The following is a 6000-nucleotide window of genomic DNA, read 5'->3' as shown; positions in this document are numbered from 1 at the left end:
GCCGAGCGGGACCGGCCCCGTGGAAAGGGGGATCCAGGGGGGGCGCCGGCTCCGGCCCTCGCGGCTTTATTAAAACCGGCGCCCCCAACCCGCGGCTGCGGGGACACGGCCCGGGGGACAGGGGGACGGACGGCACGGGCGGGGGGGCAAGGACGGAGCGAGGGACGGGGGGGGTCGGGCTGTGCAGGAGGGCAGGGAGGGGGGAGCAGGGGCAGGCAGGGGGGGCCGGGCTGTGCAGGAGGGCAGCGACAGCGGCCGGGGGCAGGCGGCGTGCGGGGACGGGCAGGGCGGAGGGGCGGGAAGGAGGGCAGGGCGGGTCGGGCTGTGCAGCAGGGGCCGGAGGGGGAGCGTGCCAGGCCGGCTGGGCCAGGCCGGCTGGGGGACCAGGGAGGGTGGAGGGGATCGGGCTGCCCCTGCGGGGCAGGGAGGGGCGCCGGGCACGAGCGGGTTGGGGAGGGAGGGAGGGGGGGGCTAGGGGGGAGAGGGAGGGGGGGGGTTTGGGGGGGGGAGGGTGTGGGGGGTAGGGGGGGGGGAGGAAGGGAGGGGACGAAGGAACGGGAACAAAGTAAAAGAAAAGGGAAGAAGGAACGGGAACAAAGTAAAAGAAACGTAAAAACAAAAGCAAAGAAAAAGAGCCGCGGCAGCGAGAGGCTCCCGCGGCGCTGCTGCCTCCCCGCGCACTGCCCGAGCAAATGGCAGCGGGGCCGAGTTGCGGCGCTTAAATACCCCCGCCCCGACCCGCCCCCCTGCCCGTCCCCGCCCCGCGCACCTGGACGGGCCCCGCCTCGCACACCTGTGCGGGCCCCGCTCCGCCCCGGCCCCGCCCCGGCCCCGCCCCGGCCGCGCCGTTTAAAGCCGGCAGAGCCGCGCTCGCCCCGCATTTGTGGAAGAAGCTCGTCCCGGGATGCTGCGGGAGCGATCGGCGCGTCGGAGGACCGAGGGTGGCGATGGAGCTCGGCAGGAGGATCGGGACAAGGATCGGGGCCAGGACCGGGACCGCGACCGGAGGAGCGAGGTTGGCTTGGGGCTGGGATGGGGCTCGGCATCCGGACGGGGACCAGGATCGGTGCCGGGCTCATCCCAGTCCGGCCTCGCCGCCTGTGTCCCGGCAACGCGGGCGGGAAGAGCCGCTCCGGGCCGGGCGCTGGGGCCGATCGCGGCGGGGCCGCTCGGGCCGGGGCTCTGCCGGGGCCCGGTCGGGGGAGAACGGCGGCGCTTTCGTCGTGCAGACGCGGAGCCGGGGCTGGGACTGGCCGGGGCACGGGGACACTCCGGGCCGGCCCCGGGACCCCCGAGGAGGGGTGCCGCCCGTACCTCCCGCGGGATCGGAGCTCCCCCACTCGGGCACCCCCGAGGCCACCGCACCCCTCCCGGGGAGAACATCGCCCGCCTCCCCCTTCCCCGCGGCCCCAGGAGGTTCCTGCCCGCAGGGACCCCCGGGAACGAGGGCTCTGGGCCCTCCGGGGCTCCGGCCACGGGCCCGCTCCGGCCGCGGGGAGCCGGGGCTCTGCCGGGGCAGGGAAGAACGGGGGCAGCCGCTCCCTCGTTCCTCCCGTGCTCCGGGACCCCGAGCAGAGCTGCCCGTCTGTCCCCGTGTCCCCGTGTCTGTCCACAGGCGGCCCCAGGAGCTGGCACTGACCGTGCCGCGGCTCGGGCACAGGCTGCTCCCAGCTCTGCCTGCGGAACTTCGGCAATTGCCCACAGCAGTTCTTTGCCCCGCCATCCCGAAGGGGCAGCTCAGCTGACACCTGCCAGGTGAGACCTGAGGTTCTCCTTCCTCTCCCCGGCTTCCTCGGCAACTCGTACCCTCCCGGGGAAAACCCTCAGCTTTTTAAAAATCCCCCATCTTTATTTGCAGACGGGGAAGGTCCTGCCTGGGAGGGAAACGGCTACAGCAGAGGAAACCAAGAAACGCTCCAACCGGACGCTGCCGCGCGAGTCAAAGGAGGGAAGAACCGCAGGCAAATACAGTCAGGAAATGCGCTTTTATTAAATCTCTGCAGCATTAAATCCCCCCTTCCCAGCCACGGGCGGAGGGAGCGCGGCCGGCTGGGCTGTGCCCGGCTGGGGACGGGCACCAATTCATCACTGCCCTGCTCAGGGAGGTTTTCCGGCCCCGTTCAGGATTCATCCAATGGTTGCAAAGGTGCTCGTACAACGTCTTTTTCCAAGGATAAATGAGCCCAATAAGCCCAGAGGAATCCTTCGCTCCGAGGCAAAAGGGGTGGTCGAGTGTCGCCGCCTGGTTCCGCCTGCGGGGGCCGTCTCCTCCAGGTGAGCCTTCGGATCCCAAAATGCCGGGGGGAGGGGGGGGGGCTCAAGTCGGGGCCGCTTTTCGAGCCCGGAGTTGGACGGAGCCCTCGGCGGCTCCTGCTTCCCGCCAGGAACGTTCTCGGGGCTCCCTGGGCAGTCCCAGCTGGGCAGGGAACGCGGGCCGGGAGGAGGCCGGAGCGACAGAGAGTGACCCAGCCCTGCTTGGGCTTCCTATTGCCAGGGGATGGAGGAGCTGTGCCCTGGAGCTGTGCCCTACAGCCCCCGTGGGGTGGGCACGGGGAAAGGGCTGCCCGCGGCTCCTCAGCCGCATGTACATCCCTTTGCTCGGGAAAAAAGAACCCGCCGGGACCGCTCCCGAGGCTCCGCAGGGACAGCGGCTTCCCGGCCGGACAGACGTCCTCGCCCGTGCTCAGGGGCTGCCTCGCCCCGGGCCGGGAGCGCGTCCGGCCCCCGCCTTCTCCTGGGCCAACACATCCCCTGGAGCCCGGCCCGGGGCGGAAAACCGGCCCAATTCCAGGGAACTCGCTCAAGTCCCCCCAGGGACACCAGCGGGGCTGGGGGAGGAGGGTTATAAACAGCAAAGTCTGTGGAATATCAACCTGTCCTTGTCCCGATCCCGCTCAGCAAACCTGGAACCGTGGCTGCTTCCTGGCAAACCTGGCCTTAAAGCTCTGCAGGGGAATATCTGAGCTCCAGGAGGCACTGGGAGGCTGTTCCAGCAGGAATTCCCCATGGAATTGCGGGCTGTAGGTAGAATTCATCCAAACCTTTAAAGCTGAGACTGGAACCCAAACCTGGGCCCCCCGCAGAGAACAATCTTTGTGCTGCCCTGTCGGCCAAAGCCGCTGCACTGAGAGATCTTGGCAGCCTGAGGGAGGGCATTCTCTGCATCCCAGCAACCTCCATCTCCCCAGGGGACAATCCAAGTCCCAAAAGATTCTTTTGCCTTTCCACAGGGACACTGACCCTTATTTGGTCCTGCTTTCCCACAGTTCATTTTGGGGGATGAGTTTGTGCTGGTTTACATTCCACGACTCCACCCACAGCTGGAGATTTGGGGCTGTGCTTCTCTACTCCCAGCAGGTTCCCTAAGGAGTCAGATACTCCAACAATCCCCTCATTTAACTTTTTAGGTGAATTGTGCACAAGCCAGTCCCCCATTCCCTATCCAGGCTGGGAGTGCTCGTGCCCTTGGCACAGTTGGCTCTGGCTGGGCAGGAACTGAGAGCAGGACACGGGACAGAGTGGATCAGCTGCCCAGGGAACCTCCAGGAGATGAAGCTACTGGATCCTCATTCCAGTCAAGGGAACACATTCTGTCTCTGGCAGGAGCCGGGAGCCAAAGCAGATCCCTCCTGGCCAGGCTGGGGGGCAGCAGTTGGATCCACTCTGGGAGAAAGCCCCTGTGCCTGCCAGGAGCTCTGACTCTGTTTGTCCTGCCAGCTCCTGACTAGTGTCAGGGCCACTGGGAGGGATTTGGAATCCTGAGAAATCCCAAATCCTACCGCAGGATTCAATCAAAAGAAGAAAGCCATTCTTGTCATAGAAACCTTAAAAACCTGTTAAAATTCTAGGACAGCAATACTGGGATTCCCAGGATCCTTACTAGTGCTCTTGGTTCCATTTTAATGTATCTTTAGTCCCCCAAGGAGCAGCTTGGAGAAGTTCCCCTGGGATTTGGAGGCTGAGCAGGGTTTGCTTTGGATTACCTGGCACCTCTGGCCCCAGCTGCTGCAAACACAACTGGGGACAATGTGGTTAAACACACTTTCCTACACAAACAGTTGCTGTATCCCCTAGAAATTACCCCAAGGTTGCAGATAAAAATGTCACCTCTGTCCCTCCTAAGTTATCCCAGGTTTTCCTGGCTGGGAGCTGCAAGGAGGTTGTACATTCAAAGGCAGAAAGAGAAGATCTGTCAGTAAAAGGCACAAAGAAGGGGACAGGTTTCAGAAAACATTTCTGCAATCCAAGGAATAACTGTTTCCAGTTTCCCAGGGAGAAGGACAGGAACTCACAGCCACCAAGGCCTGACAGTCCCTGCAGCCAGAGCTCAGCACACACCCAGAGAGGCAATTCCAGCATCTAAAAGAAAAAAAAGAACAAAAAAAGTGATTTATTTTGTTTTCAAGTTATTTTAAGTTGTTCCAAGCAAAGCAAGCCTTGCTCTGGTTTCAGTTGGGTGAACAGGGAGCGCTGGGCACAGGGCACGTCATTAATGCCCAGGGGATGGGGCTTTGTGGGGGAGAGAAGAGCAGCTGATGGAGTTGCCCAGTCCAATTCCTGCCCCAGGCCTGACTGGCCCAGGACAAACCCTCTGGCAGGCAGTGGTTTTGTTCCCTCTCCTGGGCAGTGCCCAGTGTGTCCCTGTGGGCAGTGCCAGGCTGGGGACAGGCACACGCAGCTGGCAGCACTCTCTGCCCAAACAGCCTCGGGGGGCAGCGCAGCCCCGGGGATCGAGGGGGGCTGGAGGCGGCCCAGGAAAGGCCCCCCGCTCCCCCCGGGGCAGCTCCACAGCCCCCCTGCCCTCTCTGCCACGGGGGCCCCGCTGCTCCCCCGGCTGGCACAGAGCCCCCTGCCCATGGCTGGCAAACCAGGGCCAGGGCTCGGCCTCGCTGCAGCCGCCCCACACAGGAGCAACTCAGGGCTCAGCCCAACATTTCCCTGCTTGGCCACTGCAGAGACCCTCAGTTCACCTCAACAGGTTCCTTCTCTTCCCAGCACATTCCTTGAACTTTAACACCCACAGTTTTCTGGGTCTGCCCCCACTCATCACCTCAGGTTACCTCGATGTGTTCATTCCCTGCCCTGGACAGAATGAACCTCCTTTTTAACAACCAAAGTTTCCCCTTCCAGCCCACTCCTGATTACCTCTTCTTGAACACAAAAGAGTCATTCTCTGCCCTAGAGATTATCTCCTTTTTAACCCCCAGAGTCTTCCCTACCTGCACACTCCTGATTACCTCTTTTGGACCTCCAAATATTCATCCTCTGCCCTGCAGATTTGCTCAAGTTTGACCCCCACAATTTTCCCTACCTCTCCACCTCTGATCCCCTCATAACATATAACTAAATATGTTCATGCTCTACCCTACAGGCTACCACAAATTTACTCTCCAAACTTTCCCCACCTGCTCACCACTGACTTTTGACCTCCAAATATTCATTCTCCACCCTGGAGAGTTTCTCAAGGTTTACCTGTCCACTGAGATGACTGCCTTAGTTTATCCCAAAATGTTCATTCTCTCTGCCAGACACTGCCACACATTTTACCCCCAGAACCCTCCCTGGGCTCGCTGTGGTGTCCACTCCTGATTGCCTCCTCTGCACCTCTCAGGATTCATTCTGGACCCTGGAGATTGCCTCAAAGATTTCTGCCCTAAATGTCCCCACCTGGCCACCACTGATTCCCTCAGCTGACCTCATGATGTCCTTTCTCTCCCCTGGAGATAACCTCCTTCAAAACCCCCAAAGTTTGAACTCAAAATATTCCTTCTCTGCCCTGGACATTACCTCAAGGTTTACCCCTGTAATTTTCCCCAGATGTCCACAACTGATTACCCCAGTTTACCTCAGGATGTACATTCTCTCTGCTCCACCTGACCTCAAAGTTTACAAAGAGAAATTTCCCCTCCCTGCCCACCCCTGACTGCCTCACTTCACCCCAAGGTATTCATTCTCTCTGCTACAGAGTGCCCAGATTTTACTCCCACAATTCTCCTTACC

General features: G+C 61.5%; 1 long non-coding RNA gene across 2 annotated transcripts; it reads left to right on the top strand.

The window, feature by feature from the left end:
* Positions 1-891: 891 nt before the first annotated feature.
* On the top strand, positions 892-2010 carry LOC135408539 (uncharacterized). 2 transcript variants are annotated; one of them, XR_010427670.1, is made up of 2 exons: positions 892-1015; positions 1859-2010. It is a non-coding gene; the product is annotated as an uncharacterized LOC135408539 (long non-coding RNA). The 2 variants fall into 2 exon arrangements; XR_010427669.1 differs by lacking the exon at positions 892-1015 and adding an exon at positions 1472-1755.
* The last annotated feature ends 3990 nt before the right edge of the window (positions 2011-6000 follow it).

This window comes from Pseudopipra pipra, unplaced genomic scaffold, assembly GCF_036250125.1.
Source record: "Pseudopipra pipra isolate bDixPip1 unplaced genomic scaffold, bDixPip1.hap1 HAP1_SCAFFOLD_517, whole genome shotgun sequence".
NCBI classification, from domain to species: domain Eukaryota; kingdom Metazoa; phylum Chordata; class Aves; order Passeriformes; family Pipridae; genus Pseudopipra; species Pseudopipra pipra.
The sequence above is the reverse complement of the archived record's forward strand: the minus strand, read 5'-3'. Positions and strand labels throughout refer to the sequence as shown.